The sequence below is a fragment of the Petaurus breviceps genome, unplaced genomic scaffold (assembly GCF_028583685.1).
Source record: "Petaurus breviceps papuanus isolate PSGF00001 unplaced genomic scaffold, PetGlider_PUasm1.0 688, whole genome shotgun sequence".
Classification (NCBI taxonomy): Eukaryota; Metazoa; Chordata; class Mammalia; order Diprotodontia; family Petauridae; genus Petaurus; species Petaurus breviceps.
The window spans coordinates 4,751,973-4,772,572 of NW_027186457.1; the positions used below are offsets into that span (position 1 = coordinate 4,751,973).

Below are 20,600 nucleotides of genomic sequence, written 5' to 3' on the forward strand. Positions count from 1 at the left end.
TCTCTCTCTCTCTCTCTCTGTCTCTCTCTCTCTCTCTGTCTCTCTCTCGCCACCCCAAGGATGTTCTCTCTTAGTTGAACTGAGTTATCTCACACCCAAATATAAATGTAAATCTTCCTTTGTATACCTTCTATGTTTCCTGTTTTGTTTTGATTTGGATAAATGGGTTTCTTTATTATTCACTATGTGTGCTCATTGTGGAACTGGTATTTGATGGGAAAGAGGTCAAAACTTGGATATAAGGCTTAGAGTCCTCCTTTTCACTCATAATAACAAAGCAATCAGAAGTTAGTTTGAACTTCCTCATATCCCCTAGACTAACAATATTTAAGGGATTCAATAGATAATTAGAGCCTGGTTCCCCTCTTTCTGAGCAGAGGAGTGATCTTCAGCCCCAATTTCCTGCTGCTCCTTTGGCAAGAATGAAAGTCTTCCTTGGAGAAGGGTGGGAGGAGAAGAGGCTGGAGATGTCTAGTCTGACTCTCTTTGAGCCACATGAGGATATCTCCATGCTCTATTGGGAGGAATGGGCCCTTGCCACACATGGGGCCTCTCAACACTATTTTTGAAGAGGTCTACAAGGCCTACTTACTTGATAAATGGAGTAGAAGTACCTTGTTCCAGGAATACTAATTTCTTGATTTGGGTAGGGGCTTTGGAAACAAACAAAAAAAACTCAACATGCTTCAAGTACAACAATTTATGGAAATATAACATGTGAAGAGCTTAACGGAGCTGTCAAATAACACAGTAAAATTAGTTTGACATGAATTTAATTTTCTACATAAGTGTTGCTGTGCTGCATAGTAATTAAGCAGTTCACACAAATGCTTATAATATACTTTTTTTCACAGTTAAACCAAGACTTTCTGAAGTCAGCTGAGAAGGGAGGAGGAAATGGATGAGTGGGTGGAAAAGGAAACTGATCAGGCTCCTGCAAAGGCCTCTGGTTCCTATTTCAAGGGTTCTTAGGTGGTTCACCATGGCTGTTTCTTTGGAAGAGGTGATCTCTGGCATAGGAATGACTCATGACCACAAATCCCTGTCTCTTCTCCCCTATCTCCAAACCCCTGCCACAAGAAAGAATCTCAAGGAGTCAGTCCCCCATCAGTGACATAGAGGGGGGATGTCAATTAGAGGGGAATCATATTTGCATCTTTTCCTGGACTCTTGACATTGAAGTATGAATTTTGAATGTTTTTTTTTCCTAAAAATTTAACCCAGGAGGAATAAAAATGATTCCAAAGAAATCCTCACATTTATATTTATTGGCTCCAGCAGTGGTGGAAATATATACTTCATGAAAAACAATTTGGTTGATATCCTAAGGTCCTAGGAACATGGAATAACTGTTCAGTGTAGTGTGCCAATAAAACTTATAGCAAAGTTGTGAGGTGCAATAAGGTCACGTAGGACAGGGGCTGGAGAGGAGAAACTCTCAAGTCTCTTTTTCATCTTGAGATCTCATGAATCTGTAATTATTCTCTTTCTCCTTCCATTTTACTATTTTATTCTCCCCTCCCCCACTTCCCATTCCAAGTTAAGTCTACAAGCATTTATTATATTAGATACTGTACTAAGCAGTGAAGACACAAAGAAAGACAAAACATGCTCCTTATATTCAAGGAGCTCACACTGTGATGGGTAAGACAACATTGAGATAATTAGGTATGTACACACTACCTTACTCCACATACACATGTATGTACACATGAACACATACATGTAGCCATATATGAATTATATAATACACACAAATGATACACATGTATACATATATGCATAGATATACCCGCATACCACATACATATATGCACATACACTATACATATAAATATATAGATGATGCACATAAGGGATGCAATTATGTTATGTATACATGCATGTTTACATGGAGAGAGGAAAGGAGAGATGGAGAGAAGGAAGGAGAGATGGAAAGAGAGAAAGAGGAGAGGAGAGGAGAGAAGAGGAGAGGAGAGGATAGGAGGGAAGGAGAGGGGAAAAGGAAGAGAGGGAAGGGAAGAGGAGGAGAGGGAAGAGAGATTTAGGTGAAAGGCGAGGGTGAAAAGTAAATGGAAAGCAATCTCAGAGAGGAAGGCACGAGTAACCTGGGAAAACTGGGAAAATTCTCTTGCAAAAGATTGATTTGAGCTGCGTCTTGAAAGAAAGCTGGGAAGCTACAAGGTGACAGTAAGGAAGGAGAACATTCTAGGTATGGGACATAGCCAACAAGAGCCTAGAGTGGCATCATGGTCAGAGATGGAGGTTCCTGTGGGAAGAATAGCAAGGAAACCAATATGGCTGGATCACAGAGGGTGTGGATGTTAGTCAAGTATAAAAATACTAGAAAAATAGGAAGGGACCAGACTTTTAAATATTGAAGAGCAGGATGACTATAGGCATTGTAGAATGATTCTTTACCACTCTCTTTGTCCAAGAAAATTCCTCTGAAGATTCCCTCAGAATATTTTTGTGGAAATCTCATTATTTTTCCAAGTGCTTGAAAGGTCTTTTGCATTACCTTTTAACAGCTGGAGGTTTCAAATAATCTTAGTCTCTTGTTTACATACATTTAATAAAGTGCAATTTATAAAATATTTCCTGAGGGACTTATTTTAGATTCCAGGTCTCACCATACCCACTCCCAGCCATACTATCTTTTTTTTTTAAACAAAACCAACCTTCTCCCTACAACTGCCACATGCTCTGAATATGATTCTATTTTTCCCCATTATCCAATACATTTTGATTGTCACATAAAAGAAGATGGTTTTTGCCATCTGTAACTAATTAGAACAGTTCAGTAGAATCTGGTTCTAATGAAGCTGTAGTTCAAAGCCAGGTACAATCAATTATCTTTGTTCTGGTCTATAGCCACAGACATTTATGTCATTCTTACTAGGTAAAAGAGTGTAATAGGTCAACTAATGCCATTGGAAAAGTCATCTCATAAGACGTGCCCTACTGATGATGGTGTGGACAAGAGACAGCTTATTGGCAGGGGTCCTAGAAGGTTCCAGATGAGGAAGGAAAAGATCAGGTGCAGGGAATGCATACAAGTGCCAAATCCTGAGTCAGGCAGATCACATCTTACCCAGACAGCCTGGGTGGCCAGTCCCAGCCACATGTATATCAGAGGGCAGCCTTGAGTTTCCTGTGAGAAAGCAAATAGGGAACATCTGCTACATGCAAAGAATCAGCAACAAATGGCCCAAGAAAAGATCAGCATCATATGGGAGGAAAATAAAGTCTCTTAAGCCCTCAGCTGAAGATCATTTCCAAAAAAAGGCATATAGTCTATGAAGGAGCATTTCTAGAGGAATGTGATTCCTTGACAATGGTGTGACCATCTCCAGCATAGCTGCACGCAAGAAAAGAAAAAAGAGTAGGAACAAGCCAGCTAGTCTGGGTGTCTGGAATCTCTTTCCAATGAACTGGGGTTTTGTAGTTTGGATTCAGGAAGTACTATTTTATGGAAATTGATAATGCACTGACCCCAGGACACACCTTGAAATTTTCTGTTTTGAACCCATATCAAATATCAGTCATGTTCTTAATTCTTATTCTTTCCTCTGAAAGTAGATTGCAGTTTAAAAAATGAATAAACAGGGGTGGCTAGGTAGTGCAGTGAATAGTGCACCTGGAGTCAGGAGGACCTGAGTTCAAATCTAGGCTCAGACACACTTACTAACCATGTGACCTTGGGCAAGTCACTTAGCCCCAATTGCCCTGCCTTCCCTCCAGCAAAAAAAAAAAAAAAAAGAACAAATACCCCAATCTCCTAAATTAACGAGAATCCAAACTTTGTTAAGGTTTTTACCATATGTGCTGCAAAGGAGAAATATGAGACTGATCAGTTAGCCAATGAATATATTATTATTGTTGCTTTTTGGAGGGGGGAAGGTAGGGCAATTGGGGTTAAGTGATTTGCCCTAGGTCACACGGTTAGTTTTGTGTGTGTGTGTGTGTGTGTGTGTGTGTGAAGTGTCTAAGGTCAGATTTGGACTCAGGTCCTCCTGACTCCAGGGCTGGTGCTCTATTCACTGCATCACCTAGCAGCTCCTCAGTGTTATTTATGCACATGGGGGCACCTGCTTAAAGGTGATTCAGTCACTCAGTGGTTAGAGTGCTAGTCTTGGAGTCAGGAAGACATCTTCCTGGGTTCAAATCTGGCTTCAGACACTTACTAGCTGTGTGGCCCCGGGCAAGTCACTCAACTCTGTTGGCCTCAGTTTCCCCATCTGTGAAATGAGCTGGAGGAGGAAATGGCAAACCACTCTAATATTTTTGCAGAGAAAACCCTGATTGGGATCATGACATGATTAAAAGGACTGAATAAGCACAACAAAGCATGAGTCAGGCAGTATGCTAAATATTGTGATGCAAAGAAAGGCAAAAGCATGGTCCCTCCCCGGAAGGAGCTTATGTTCTAATAGGAGAGACAACCTGCGGACACTTATGTGCATATAAGGTATGCACCGATACAGTGAGCGATCACCAGGGAGGTAAATCTCAGAGCTAGCTCTCTGGGAAGTTTGTCTTGTTTGTTTATTTTACTTTAGATTTTATGGAAAAGTTCATCCGATTGGAGAATCAGAGTGAGCACAATTTGAATAGGGAGTGGGGTGGGCAGAGTAGTAAATCACACTATTAAAGGCATTTTTTGGGGGGGGGAGGCAATTGGGGATTGAGTGATTTGCCCAGGGTCACACAACCAGTAAGTGTCTGAGACCAGATTTGAACTTGGGTCTTCCTGACTCCGAAGTCAGTGTTCTGAAGGCAATGTTAAATTATAATAATGATAATTCATAACAATAACTCATGTAACATATCCTTAGGGTTTATGGTAATGTGATGTAAGGGATAGAAGGGTTGGAGATCTGCATTAGGAATTTCTGCATTAAGATTGTCTGATACTGGTGAATCACAAGCTTGGGTACACAAAACTTTTTTAAAAAAACTTACAAAGGGACACTTTTTCCTTTACTATTACCACTTCCTCCAAAATACTGCCCTTTCCTCCTGGACATCACTTCCTTCTTCCAGCTACTCTTAACAATTTACCTCCCCCCCACTTGTGGTGAGAGCTGACATTTTAATCATCATGGTAATTGAGGCAGTGGGGGTGTATGGTTCCAGGAACAGAAATTTAAGCAAGTCTTAATCACTCCCAAGGTCAAAGTTTCCTCTCCTCCTCCCTTCCCTTTTCTCTACTCTACTCAAATGATAGAAGGGTGAAGAATACAGAGCCCCCTGGCTTGAGTATTTTTTTTTTTACAGCCATACTCAGTCCAGAGAAAATTAATAAATAGGTGATGGTGGTGATGGGGAGGAACATTAAATCTGCCACAAGCATTTCCCTTGGGCACTATTTTACAGGTGAAATCCAAAGTAGGTCTCTCACTGCTGTCTTCTGTGTGGTGGGTAAGTGCAGGTACTGCAAGGTCACATTCATGTCCTTGAATATGGCCCCCTATTTGGGGTGCTCTGTTCTATTGTGGTAATGGGATGAATCAATGTCATGTCTCTCTTGGTTGGGGGCAGGGTGGGAACAGGTGGTTGTGGTCATTTTTGCTTCTCACTCTGGTGTTCTCTTTCCCTTACTGCCTTCTCTCCCTTTAAGCCATCTTGCCTTTCCAACTTCCTTCACCCCATAAAAGGACATGGGTATGAGTCTCATGAATGGTCTCCTGGGAAATCACTGTGGGGACTCTCTGTCAATAAATGTGATCACTGCTCCAAAACCTTAGTCGAGGGACTTACTCATTTACCTTTGTCCTTGCTTACATAGACACAAATGTACCCCAAAGTCTTCTGTCCCTTGCTTTTCCCTCATGATAGTCCAGTGAATTAGAAGGTGAAAGCGTTACTATTTCTGTTTTAGAGAGACCAAAGCAAAGGGTTAGGCTACGTAGATAAACAATTTGGTGGCTGTCCCATGGCTGTTTAGGAGGAAGAGCTGTCTCAACCTCTAATTTTCTGCTGCCAAGTCCAATGTGTGTGGTACCCCACTGCCTCTGAAGTAAGGTACATTCAAAGCAGCAGGACCTCATGGATACTGAAGAGTTCAGCAGATGGTTACTTCAGAACCACTTGCATGGATTTTCTAGAACTCCTAGAAACCTGGGGGAAAGTCCTTGAAGAACAAAAAAAGACTAAATATTGCAGCCATCGTTTAAACAAGGGAAAACTTAGTCATTGTAGCTGCATTCACTTAATTCTGATACCAGGAAAGGTAGTGGTCCAAGCAATCCACCAGGGGCTGTAGGAGATTAAAAGTGGAATCGTAGAAGTCAGTCCTACTGAAAACTGAACAGCTGCTTGACAGTGGCATCAATCACTAATAGACTATAAAAACAGGAATATTAGCTAACATATTAAGGTGCTTTATATTATCTCATTTTATCCTCATAACAACGCTGTGATAAAGGTTCTCTTATTAACTTATAACTCATAACTTAACTCATAGAGGTTAAGAGACATGTACAGGGTCATACAACTAATATGCTTCTAAGGTAGGATTAGAATTCAGATCTTCCTGACTCCATGCCCAGTGCTCTATACACCACATTCTTGTTTCCTATACTTCCTGGCTCCTTTCTTAGCATTTCATTACTGCACAGTGGCAAGGCCAACACAGGTAGAAAAATTGGGGTTTATTAAGATTGAAAAAGTGTAAGGAGTGATATGGGGTATAACTATTAAATTATGGGGTGTAAATATTTGAGGACCACTGGTTTATTGCTAGGGCATGAAATGGGTGTGATTTCAGCAGATGTGTTTCAGTAGTATGATAGGAAGCCAAAAGAGCTAATTTGATTTTAGACTCCATTCAGAGTACCTAATTCTGGGGCTAAGTAGCTGATCATACTTGGTCAGACCAAAGTTGGATGTACAATGTCTAGTTCTGGGACTTCCATTTTTAAAAAAATTACTGATAAAGTGGAGAGTATTAAAATAAAGGTGACCATGAAGGGGAAGGGTCTAGGAACATCAGAGGAACATGGCAGTTACTTTTCATCCCTTTTCAGAGTTGAATGTGCAATCTTTTTTTTTTTTTTTTGCTTTTTGGAGGGGGGAAGATAGGGCAATTTGGGGTTAAGTGACTTGCCCAAGGTCACAGGCTAGAAAATGTTATAATGGTAATGGAATTTTGAACTTGAAGATCCCTTTTGTGTTGGCAAAAGTAGCAGGTACTTAACACTTAGTAACTGATCAAGCCTCTAATTGGAGGAACAGAAGGTATGAACTCCTTCCCCTTGTTACTGATGTAACAGGAAGTTGGCTGAAGGAAGTAAAGTAGGTTATACGGTGTATATAAGAAAAGCCCCAGAGAGGCACAGTCAAAATTCCCTTGAGACAAGATCTGGTGGCAGAACATCTACAAAAGAATGAAGAACTGAGTCCTGAAAACTTGGGGTGGTGGAGCTTCTTCTGAACATGATCCCAGGAGCCCAGAGCCAGGAGCCCAGGTGCCTGAAGCATGACCAGGATGCTGAGACTTTATTTGTTTGTGGCTTGGTTGAGCCTTGAATTCCTTGGATCAGAATGGTGAAGGAGCTGACATGGAGCAGATCCCATGAATGCCAGTGTGGAGCGTGACCTCCCCAGAGAGCTGGTCAAGGAACTGGGAGCTGTCTGCCATTGAATCCAGGTAGAATCTGGGGCCATGAAAGGGGATCCAGGGAATCTGAGAACAGGCCCCAAGTCAAGATGAAGAAAAGACCTCTCCTTGGGTACTGAGTAATTATGGAATTATAGTTTACTAGTGACCTAAGGGGTGGAGGAATTTGTGTATGGTACTTAGTAAGACTTTGCTGAATAAGTGACTGATTTGTAATTTGAGTACTTTGACTATTGTTACTGATTAGTGACTGATTGAGTTAATCAAGACTTTGCCCCAAGAGTGGAAGACTTTGACTGTGTACTTTGATACTACTGATAAGTGACTGATTGAATTAACTTAAGAGTGACTGTTTTACTTTGAGACTATGTTGTGAATATTATATTGTGATTTTCTGTGACAAGTTGAAATATGGTGGATGCTGTATTTTGAATTATGTTGTGCCTTGATTTTCCATGGATGTTTTGCTTTTGTTATGGAATATATAGAGTGATCACTATACTAAGTAATCAGAACCTTAAAAAAAGCTGGTCACAGTAGCAGTTCTTCTGGAAAGTTTCTGTGCATGGCATTACGAATTAAGTGTCTGAGGCTGAATTTGAACTCAGGTCCAGGAAGGTTCAATCTTGATAAGTAGTAGGGTGCCCCCTCACTAGAGTTATTCAGGTAAAAGCAGGGAATTCTGGTTATATTGTAGAAAGGATGTTTATTGAGGTATGAGTAGAAATAGTTTAATTGTATCTTAATTATCAACTGGTACCTCAGGAAGGATTAGGAGGTAGGTGGAAGCAAGGGTCAAATACAAGTGGAGTGGGAGACTCCAGAGGTACATTAGTAGAGGAGCTGGGATGTTCTGCCTCTATCTGTCAATTTCTTTGTCATCCTAGGCACAAATGCCATAGTACTGACCTTTGAGGATAGAGTTAAGATTGTGGTTACCAGGTGGGCAGGTAACATGAAGCAGATCAGTATGCAGTTTGGCCAATTACAGTATCTCATAAATCAAAGGTCATTACTAAATTGGTTCCTAGGGATCTTTAAAAATGGACTCGATAATCAATGATGAAGCAGTTTTCATATAAAGCTATCTGAAGCAGAGGGCTGGACAATATGGCTTTTTAAGTTTCTTTCTAGAGATAACTACAGAAATGATTGGGGTTCTCTGGTTTCAGCCTTCCATGGAGTAGGAAGAAGAGTCTTGCAATGGGATCAAGAATATTTATAAACTGGGGGGTGGAGTCAAGATGGTGGAGTAGAAGCATGACCTCCAAGCAGCTCTGGCTTCCACCTTCTCTAATCAATATAAAAAGAGAACTCTGAACAAACTTTGGAGCTGGAGAACCCACAAAATGACACAGAGAAGCTAACCTCCCTCTGAGGACAACCTGGGAGGCCATCAGGAATTGGCTAGCACAGCGCTCTGGGAGCCGAGCCCAGACCCTGTGAGCAGAGGCTTTAGCCCCAGGGCAGGCCTGACTAGATGCTGGCTAGAGGGACTCCAGATCAGCAACAGCTGTGGCCTTTTCCAGAATTATCAACACATAGATGAGAAGGACAAAGTGAGAGGTCAGTGCAGTCTGGATTTGGGACCCAGTAAGTGGGAGTGCATGGCCTTTGCCCCTGGGGTGAGAAGCCACTGAGATGCCTGGCACACCCAGCCAGCGCCACATGGCAACTTCAGCCCCTGGCCTGCAGAGTGTAGGCGGACCAAGCAACCAGTATGAGGGGTAATCACTCTTGCCTTAACCTTCTTGGATCTGGATTGCAGTCTAGGGTGGAGGTCCTGGGGTGTGTGTCCAGCTTGCCAGAGTGTGTAGGGTCCTCAGAGAGGGCACCCATCTAATACCTCTGTCAGCTGAGAAAACCCCAGCATTTGGGGCAAAAGCTCCCCTGTCTGGTAGCAGAGTCCTACTGTGGCAAAAAGCCCAGGGGTCAAGTGACTGAGGGACAACATGACCAGGGAAAGGAAACAAAGCAGACAGAAGATTCCAACATTAGACTCCTATTTTGGGGACAAAAAGGAGCAAAGCATGGAACAGGAGGAAGACAGTGAAGTCAGAACTCCTGCACCAAAAGCTTCAAAGGAAAATATGAGCTGGCTACAGGCCATAGAGGAACTTAAGAAGCAGATTTAAGAGAAGTGGAGGAAAAATTGGGAAGAAAAATGAGAATGATGCAAGAAAATTATGAAATGAGAGACAACAGCCTAACTGAGGAAAATAACACCTTAAAAAATAGACTAACTCAAATGGCAAAAGAGGCTCAAAAAGGCAATGAGGAGAAGAATGCCTTAAAAAGCTGAATTTTCCAGATGGAAAAAGAATCTCAAAAGCTCAATGAAGAGAATAATTTCTTCATAATTAGATTGGAGCAAGTAGAAGCTAATGACTTTAAGAGAAATCAAGATGCTGTTAAACAGATCCAAACAAATGAAAGAATAGAAGGCAATGTGAAATATCTCATGGGAAAAACCACTGACCTGGAAAATAGACCCAGGAGAGAGAATTTAAAAATTATTAGACTACCTGAAAGCCATGATCAAAGGAAGAACCTAGAAATCCTCCTCCAGGAAGTTCTCAAAGAAAACTGCCCTGATGTTTTAGTACCAGAGTGCAAAATAGAGTTTGAAAGAATCCACTGATCACCTGCTGAAAAAGATCCCAAAAAGAAAACTCCTAGGAATATTATAGCCAGGTTCCAGAATTCCCAGATTAAGGAGAGAATATTACAGGCAGCCAGGAAGAAACAATTTGAATATTGTGGAAACACAATCAGGATAACCAAGTATCTGGCAGCTTCTACACTGAGGGATCGAAGAGCTTGTAATATGATATTCTGGAGGTCAAAGGAGCTGGAATTAAAACCAAGAATAACCTACCCAGCAAAACTGAGTATCATGTTTCAGGGGAAAATATGGTCATTTAGTGGAATAGAGGACTTTCAAGCATTCTTGATGAAAAAACCAGAGTTGAATAGAAAATTTCAAATTCAGATACAAGAAGGTAGAGAAGCATGAGAAGGTAAACAGGGAAAAGAAATTATAAGGAACTTATCAAAGTTGAACTATTAACATTCCTACATGGAAAAACAATAATTGTAACTGATGAAACTTTTGTCAGTATGAAAATAGTTGAAGGGAATAGAAATATATATGTCTATATATGAGGGTATATGGGCTATGAATACATATGTCAATGTGTGTATATATGTTTACAGGTATACATAGATAGAGGGCACAGGACCAATTTAACAGGAAGGGATGATACTTAAAATGTGAAATTAAGAGGTGAGAGAGGAATATAATGAGAGGAGATGTGGAGAGACAGAATCAGGTAAACTGTCTTATAAAGAAAAGGCAAGGGAAAATGGTTATAATGGAGGGGAAGAATAGGAAGGCAAAAGGGAATGGGTCAACCTTATTCTCATTGAATTTGGCTTGGGGAGGGAATGAAATACACACTAAATAGGGTATCTCACCCTACAGGAGAGTAGGAGGGAAGGGGATTGGGGGGGGATAATGGAAGGGAGGACAGGCTGGGGGGGAGGGAAATTGGAAGCACCCACTTTTGAAAAGGGACAGGATCAAAGTAGAGAATAGAACAAGTAGGAGGTGGGATAGGAGGGAGGGAAATATAGTCAGTCTTTTACAATATATCTACTATGTTATTGTTTTGCATTAGCTACACATGTACAACCTATACTGAACTGCTTATCTTCCCAGTAAGGTTGGGTGACAAGGAAGGAAGGGAATGAATCTTTAATTCAAAGTTTTAAAGTCAAATGTTTAAATATATTATTATTAATACTATTTTACATGTAATTTGGAAATAAGATATACAGGCACTGGGGCATAGAGATCCACCATGCCCTACTGGAAAAGTCAAAAGGAGTATGGGAGAAAATATGGGAGACAGCAGATTGGAGGAGGGGATATCCTGTGGGACTGCTATTTTGGGGCAGTGGGTAGGGGGAAAATGGGGAGAAAATTTGTAACTCAAAATCTGGTGGAAATGAATGATGTAAATCAGAAGTTAATAAAGCATTTGAAAAGTGAAAAAATGAAAAAAAAATAACAAGAAAGTGATTGAAAAATGTGATAATGCAGATAGAAACTTAAAAGTGTGTTGTGTATGCAATTTTTGTTAAATATTTATCAGCACAATCTCATACATATCTATTCTACCCATTAGATAATAAACTTTTGGAGAGAAGAGTCTACCATTAAAAAAATATTAATAAACCCTTCATTTTGAGTTAGAGACTGTATGTTCAAACCTCAGCTTTGCTACTTATTTTCTGTATTACTTCAGGCAAGTCACTTAATTTGCTAGGGTCCCAAGTTTTTTCATCTGTAAATTGAGGGACACTCAGCAATGTCTCTTCCATTCTAAATGCTAGGAATCTTTTTTAAAAAATTGATGTATTTTTATTTACTTTTATTTTAAAACATTCAGTTCCACAATCTCTTAAGTTTCAAATTTTCTCCCTTTCCCTCCCCTCCTCCTCTCTCCCCTATAGCAGAATGTAATCAAATATAGGGTCTACAAATACCTTCATGTTGAATGTTAGTCATGTTGTAAAGGATTATAATCAATGGGCTGAACAATGAAAAAGAAGGGATAAAACAAAATGAACACAAACTAGAGAGAGCAAATAGCTTGCTTCAATCTGCAGACTCTGTAGTTCTTTCTCTGGTTGTGGATATCTCTTTCTATCATGAGTCTTTTGGAGTTGTCTTCTAACCTTGTGTTGCTGAGAGGAGCCCAGTCTACTGAAGTTAGTCATCACACATACGATGTGTCTGTAATTGTGTACAAAGTTCCCTGGTTCTGCTCACCTCATTCAGCATCAGTTTATATGTCTCTCCAAGTTAGTATGAAGTCTGTCTGCTCCTCATTTCTTATAGCACAATAGCATTCCATTACATTCATATACCACAACTTGTTTAGCCATTTCCCAATCAATGGGCATCCCCTTGACTTCCAATTCTTTGCCACCACAAAGAGAGCTGCTATAAATATTTTCATACATATGGGTCTTCTTCCCACTTCTGTGGTTTCTTTGAGATACAGCCCCAGAAGTAGTATTGCTGGGTCAAAGGGTATGCACTTATTTATAGCCCTTTGGGCATAGTTCCAAATTGCTCTCCAGAATGTTTGGATTAGTTCACAACTCCACCAACAATGCATTAGTGTTCCAATCTTTCCACATCCTCTCCAGCATTTATCATTTTCTGTTTTGTCATCTTAGCCAATCTGACCAGTGAGATGTGGTACCTCAGAGTTGTTTTGATTTGCATTTCTCTAATCAATAGTGATTTAGAGCATTTTTTTCATATGCCTATAAATGTCTTTAATTTATTCCTCTGAAAACTGTCCATATCCTTTGACCACTTATCAGTTGGGGAATGACTTGTATTCTTATAGGTCTGAATCAATTATCTATATTAGAAATAAGGCCTTTATCAGAAACACTGGTTGTAAAAATTCTTTCCCAATTTCCCACTTCCCTCCTAATCTTGGTTACATTGACTTTTTTTGTACAAAACCTTTTCAATTTAATGTAATCAAAATTATCCATTTTGCAATTCATAATGCTCTCTAATTCTTGTTTGGTCATCAAATTTTCCCTTTTTCATAAATCTGACAAGCAAACTCTTCCTTGCTCTCCCTGAGTGCTTACAGTATCTGCATTTCCTAGATCATGTACCCATTTAGACTTGATTTTGGTATATGGTGTAAGACACTGATCTATACCCAGTTTCTTCTATACTATTTTCCAGTTTTCCCAGTAGTTTTTGCCAGGAACTCTTATAGTGTAAACTTCTTGAGGGCAGGGAGAAGTATAATGATCAGTTTTAGTTCCTTGGGGGAAATAGCACCATTTAGAGCAATGAGATAAAATATTCCCTTGATTTGTAATTGATGATAGATAAAATGGTACATTAATTAATCAAGAGAAATTCAGTTGATTGGGAAGGAAATCTTGTTACTTTAGTGGTATAGGTCAGATAAACTGAGAGTTAGAAGGAAACTCACAGTGCATTTAGTCTAATTTACAAGATTTGGTGTCCTGTACTTTTTTCTTTTTTTAACAGAGACATTGGCAAGGATCCCTCCTGGCTACGAACTGTAGGGAAGGTAGCACTGGGATTATTACTCTCAGTAGTATGGAAGTATTGATGCTTAGTGAGGGAGTGCAGGGGAAAGCCCTATGGAAGGTAGGGGATAAGAGTAAGTTGCAAATTTCTTTAGGGGATGGAAAGAGATACAAGAATACAAGAGATACAAGAAGTACAAGAGGGGCAGCTATGTGGCACCATGAATAGAGCACTGGCCCTGAAGTCAGGAGGACATGAGTTCAAATTCAGCCTCAGAGACAACACTTACTAGCTGTGTGACCTTGGGCAAGTCACTTAACCCTAAATGCCCCTCCAAAAAAAAAAAAGAAATGAATACAAGAACAGACTATAGCTTGTCCATACAACCACTTGAAATGCAAATATCTTCTTCATCTTGCCTTACCTAGCATCTGAGCTTGCATGCCTTCTTCCTTTTCCTAATGTTCTAAAGGAGCACATATATTACATTTTTGTACCTTATAGATTTCTCTTCCTAGGGTAAAGACCTGGTGGTCCCGAGCTATTTATGGGCCCAAAGGCAGAGATTGTTTCTCCTCTTTCAAATTTTCTTATAACATTTTGTCTTATATCTCCCTTGCACTTAACATATTCTAGTTTATATTTCTTTGCATATATGTTTTATGACCTCCACAATCTGGTGCTTGGGGATGAGCTCTCCTTGTCGATGGATTGTGAAAGGCTCTGTCTTCCACAACCAGCCAAGTCCCAGATACTAAACATCTTGATATCAGGCCCCACACAGCATCTCATAACCATCATGCCATTGGGTTCCCAAGACTGGCCCAGATCCAGAACTTTATTCCATCCCCCCCAGACCTCTCCCCAAAATATCAAGTCAATATACTAGCTATGATATGGGTTACTGCTCCCCTTGCTACTGGGAAGGATATGATAACTTACTGTCCTGTGACTAGCAAATTGTCTTTTTCATATATGAATTCCTTTAATCCAGAGTAAAAGATTGCCTGGACAAAATCTTCCTTCTCCTTCTACCACTCAACACTTCCTCATCCCTATGAATCCTTTCCTACCCTGCTGGTGTCTCTATCTCATTCTGCCCTTTCCTTCCATTGTATTCTCTGAAACCCAGTTCTCGTGTTAACAATGTACAATTTATCTTATACTTCTCATACTCCTATCTTTTTGCTATCAAGAAAATCTCCCCCCTCCCCACCTCAGAAAATGCTCATCCCTGGTTTCTGTTTCTAGTACTGGATCTATCCTTTCTAAGTCCCCCATCCTCCTTTCATTCCCCTTTGATCCTTCCTCTCTCTGTCCCCCATTATTATTCCACATCTCCCTCCCCATTACCAGGATGAGTAGACACACCACTTTCAGGTCTTCTGTTTTATACTGTTATCAGCAACCTCTCCCTCAGAGATTTTTGTACTCAGATATATCACCTGATCCATCTGCTGTCCATTATAAACCAGTCTCTAGGTCACTCTCCATCATTTCTCAAGGAATTCAGCAGGACTTGGAGTCTATCACTTGATCCCACAAATCATCCTTATAGTTGGGGATTTCAAGTCCCAAGTATGTGGTCTCTTGGATAAAATTCAAATTTTCTGTTTGGCTTAAAGCTTCCATGATCTGGCTCCAACTTACCTTCCCCATCCTGTTACATATCAGTCTTCTTCAAGTACTCTGTGTTCCAGCCAACCTAGCTGACTTGCCACCCCACGTACACAACTTTCCATCTTTTTCTCCAAGTCTTTGAACAGGCTGTCCCCAGTGCGTAAAATGCATTCTTTTCTCACCCCTGCCTCTTGAAATCCCTAGCACCCTTTAAGGAAGTCTCAGCTCAAGTACCACCTCCTAAAAGCCCCCCCCCCCCTTCATGAGAGAGAAAGGTAGGGGACCATCAGGACATCAGTTGCATACATTGTCAGACACGGACTCTAGATCAGATGTTTTTGCTTAATTGTTTTTCATTGTCACAAGGGAGAAATCAGTCTGGAAAGGGTGGGATGGGAACTAACTGTGATTTAAAGACAAAATATATTAACTCAATGTGTTTTTAAAGAAAATCAAAAGCCAAATAAAAAAAAAATCAAGTATCACTTCCCAAACTAGACCATTCTTAATCTCTCCAATGGCTGATTGTTTTCTTCCAAACAATCAGAATTGCCTTTTCTACCTTTTCTATAATTTGATTTATTTCTCTTTACATATGCACTATCAGCCAGTAGAATGTAAGATCAATAAGAATAGAGACTCTCATGTGTTTGTCTTTCTAACCCCAAATCCCAGCACAGTAGTAGGTGCAGTGTAGACATGCAATAGATTCCTGTTGAAAAATTCAACTTAATCTATTTTAAAAAGTATAAATAAATAATGAGAAATAAACACTTTCCAGTCTCCATGAATAGAAAAAAATTAATGTCCTTCATATCTGACTTTTTAAATATATTTCATTTTATTCACAAGGTTTAGTATTTTAGTAATCTAACCATGAGAAAACTGCTTCTGTGCCAAAGGACTGCAATACTTTCCTTTCTCTGTTCAAGAGCCAAACATACAATTAGAATAGGTTCAATCTTGGGGAATTCTACCTCTGCTGAAAAAGATGAGGCTTTCTGATCTTACATCATTTCACTCATTAAGTACCCCCACATATAAGAGTTTACTACCCCCACATCCTGGTCAAGCAGGTCAAGAATTTTCCCCAAAAGAAGAGGAAAAATAAAAGAGTGCTCACCAGATAATATGAACCAAGTTATGGGACAAGTAATTCATTTCTACACAAAGGACACTCACAATCACTTGTTTGACAAGATACAATCAAACAGGAATCAGTAATTTGACTTATAACTATTGTTACAACTCATTAGGAAGCTGATACTTAAACCTCATCAGAACATAAAGCAGTTTATAGGAATATTAATTAAGCAATTTACATTTTACCTGAGCTCAGCATTGTATAACACCCCCGGATACGATTGCTGGTAAAATAGTCAGGCTTGGTCAGTTTACCCTTCCTATGGCCATGGTCACCAAGGTACCAGGATGGAGACAAGTCGGCTCTTCCCTGTCCCTCTCTGAAGGCCTCAGAGCTACATAATACTTATTGGTGAACCTAAAGTAAATATTGCAAGCTGTAAGCTTTCTCTTCTTTTAACTGACTCAGCCTTCCCTCACCTCCATTCTTACTCCTGCCCCCAAAGGAATTAAAGGAAAGGGTCAGGATAAAGGGATCACTTAGGTTTACCAGCTTGTACCAAAATGGCTCCCATTACTGGGCTACTACGTAGCCAGAAGTAGGACCTAAAGACCCTTAGAGGTCCACTGGGACCAGGAAGGGCAAATCTAAAGGCGGCCCCCAGAAACTCTTCTCCCAGTTAAACATTTGTTATCCCCAGCAATTTAGATAGAATGTGTCTGGCGCATTTGTCCATATCCCAGTCTTAGGGTCTCTAGAAGGCTCAAGCAATGTTTTTTCAAGTGTCTGCTCATCTCTTCTACAAAAGAGTCTCAGATAGTAAGTATGGTAAAATACTTAGAGATCATTATTATCCTCAAATACAGTTATGCAAATTCAACAAACTTTTTAAAACATTCCTTTTTAGACTTTACCTTCTTAGCACATAAAGGAGCTTATCTCAATCCAAGCAAATAAAAACAAGAAGGGGGAGGGAAGGAGAAAATAGAAATGAAACAAAAAGAAGTGAAAAAAGGGATAAAGGAAAAGGAAAAAAACTAAGTTTCTCTTTTCAGAGGGAAACGCTGGCCCCAAATAAAATCCTAGGACACAGGGCTAAGAGATCTGGGATCAGTTGGAAGTCATGCTTTCACTTTCATGTGAGAAAACAAAATGTTCTGGGTAAACATTCTTCCATACTTCCTTCTAGGATATAGAGCAAGGCAAATGGAGGTCTGGATAAAACATTTCCATGTGTCCCCCACAGGATAGAGCAAACATTTCTCCAAGGCTCCTTGAACACATAGGGTGATCATACTGGAGGTCCATATGAAAATAATCCCTTGGGTCCCTGCATCCAGAGCTCCCCAAATGTCCCTGGGGCATTTCAAGTGGAGTTCCTGACTTGACCAAAAATAAATTAAGTAATATCAGCAAAAGAAAGAAAACAAAATCACACAAGCCCCAAACATGCATGAAGCTCCCAAAATGTATAAAGATGATCAGAATTAATTCCTCTGAAACCAGATGAGATCCCACATCTAACCTTGAGTAACTAAGGTGGGGGTTCTATGCCCTCTCTCTGTTCTGGATTGAGGCATTTGGTTGGACTGGGTTCAGTCCTGAGGCAACCTGTCTCTAACGCCTGTTCTTCCCCTCTTCAGTTTAAGTGCTTTGATCCCAGCCTCTCAGAAATAATTTTACAGATTTTAGAGAGCTGACGACATGCCAAACACTGTGCCAAATTCTGGAGATCCAAAGAAAGTCATGACTGGCCCTTGTCCTCAAGGACCAATCAGTATAATGTCTAGAGCATGTGTAAGGAATGAGGTTCATACGAGCTATGTACACTGTATATGGGGGGGGCAATCTCAGAGAGACTGGCAGTGAAGGTGGTGGTGATGATGGAAGTGGGCACCAGGAAAGCCATATTGCAGAAGGTGGGATTTGAACTGGTACTGAAGGAAGCCATGGGAACCCAGATGCAGAGAAAAGAAGGGAGAGCATTCTAGGCAGAAAGGGTAGCTAGTGAAAATCATGGAGAATAGAGATGGAGCCTTGTGGTGATGGATTAGCTAGGAAGGATATGGAGGGGAGTAAAGCAGGAAAGGTAGGGAAAACAGGATGGGACCAAGCTGTGAAAGGCTTTAAAAGTCGCCTACAAGACTTTCTTTGATCCTGGAAGTAATAGGGAGCCATGGAGCTTATTGAATAGGGAGGCTACCTTAACTTTGGGAAGATCAATTTGATAGTTCTGGGGAAGATGGATTGGAGTAGGGAGGCAGACAGACCAACCAGCAGGTTATTGCCTTAGTCCAGGCAGGAGGTGAGGAAGGCTTGCAAAGGGGTGGCTATATTGTTAGAGGAGAGAAGGAGGTATACAGGAGTGATGTTGTGAAGATAGAATTGACAGGACTTGGTAAGAGATTGGATATGGAGAGTAAATGGAAATGAAGAATCAAGGATATGCAAACACATACATATATACACAAATACACATACATCCGAACAATACAAATATACATATGTATTTCTACACACACATATATACATACACATACATGTGCACACACAAATATTTATACAACACATGATATACATATATGTGTATATACAATGCACACACATGCATATGTGTGGGCACATGCACATATTTACAAACACATAATATACATCATATACAATACACCTACAAACACAAATATATGTCTGTATATAACATGTGTATGCATATACACATTACACAATGCACATGCCTATCTATGCATACATGCATGTACAGTATCCTTATATACGTGTGTGTATCTGTGCATATGCACACATCCACATACATACACGTACCTCTAGCATATTGTGTGGCTCCTCTATGGCATATTTATGGAAAGACCTGGCTGAGAATTGCAGCCTCCAGTGGAGGACTGGAGAAGTTTAGATATGTGTCATTGGATGAAATGATAATTGCACCAAAGGAAAGTATCCAAGTTAGATGAGAGCTACAAAAGGAATCGAAGAAAGCTCTGCAGGTAGGTAGGCCTGGTTTGTCCCCGTGTTGGTGACTCCTTTTAGTGTTTATGTCGTGCATACATAAGGGTGATGATGAAGAGGGAGGAAGAGAAGAGAGGGCAAATGCTTAAAGAAGAGAGTCTTTAAACCAATAAACAATTCTTTAAATAAAATAAGAGCCCCGGTAAATACAATTGACTGCATCATAGGATCATAGATCTAAGAGCAGAAAGGACTAGCTCATTTTACAGAAAATAGGTCCAGTTTTGTATGCATGGAGGTAGTGTTCATTTATTTCTTTGCATTTTATGGTGAAAGTGGGAAGGAGGCAGGGAATGCTTTTTTAAAAAAAAGGAAAAAATCTTCAAGCCAGTAAAACAAAGTAAATGCCTCCATGGGTGACTCAGGAGCCTTGACTGAAAACTCTTTATCCAAATTATAAAGAAAAATTAAGCCAGCCTCACCCAGAACATTAAATTCTTTCCTGGCCAGTGCATTTCAGGAGGGACTTAATTTCTTTTAAGATGCAGCAAAAAGCAACAGAAATGCTCTCAGGTTCTAATAATATGATTTATGTGAAGATATTAAACCATATGGAGCTTGTTCTTTACAGAACAGAAAGGACGTGGTAGTGACCTAATCGAAGGCTTAAAAACCCCGAGGGGAGATTACCAAAAATGTTTCACATTTGAAACAACCACAAGAATGTGAAACACAGTCTCAGATGCCTTTCTGGGCTGTTAAGATATTGTTTGTTTCTCCATGCTCAATTACAAGTATATGAAGAACATATATAGTCATGGCTCGAGAAACCAATAACCCCAAAGCCTCTGGAGCTGAGAAGACGAGTGGAGGGTGAAATTGATTTCCATTAGCGCCTGAGAAAATTTATGGTCCGTCATGTGGCCCAAATTTTCTGTGTTTTGTTTCATGTGAGTACATGCAAAAGGAAAGTTGAATTGGTCTTAAAATGTTAGTATTTCCATGGTTTTATATCAAAAGAGTTAGACCTACTGCTTGTAGATCGTCTAATGCTCTTATCAGGCATTCTGAATTCTGATTGTACAGGGTATGACCCAGTTCTTTTCATTGCCAGATGAAAAAGGGTTCAGTAAGTTGGATGAAGGTTCATTTTCTCTCTCTGGTCATGACAAAATAGATTCTCTAGAATCATCACAGTGATGGGAAGG

The 20,600-nt window shown here is 40.1% G+C and overlaps 1 long non-coding RNA gene across 1 annotated transcript in view; it reads left to right on the top strand.

Moving 5' to 3' along the window:
• Positions 1 to 20,600, top strand: part of LOC138174238 (uncharacterized) — a 91,632-nt gene that overhangs the window by 577 nt on the left and 70,455 nt on the right. The gene's annotated exons all lie outside the window — the stretch shown is intronic.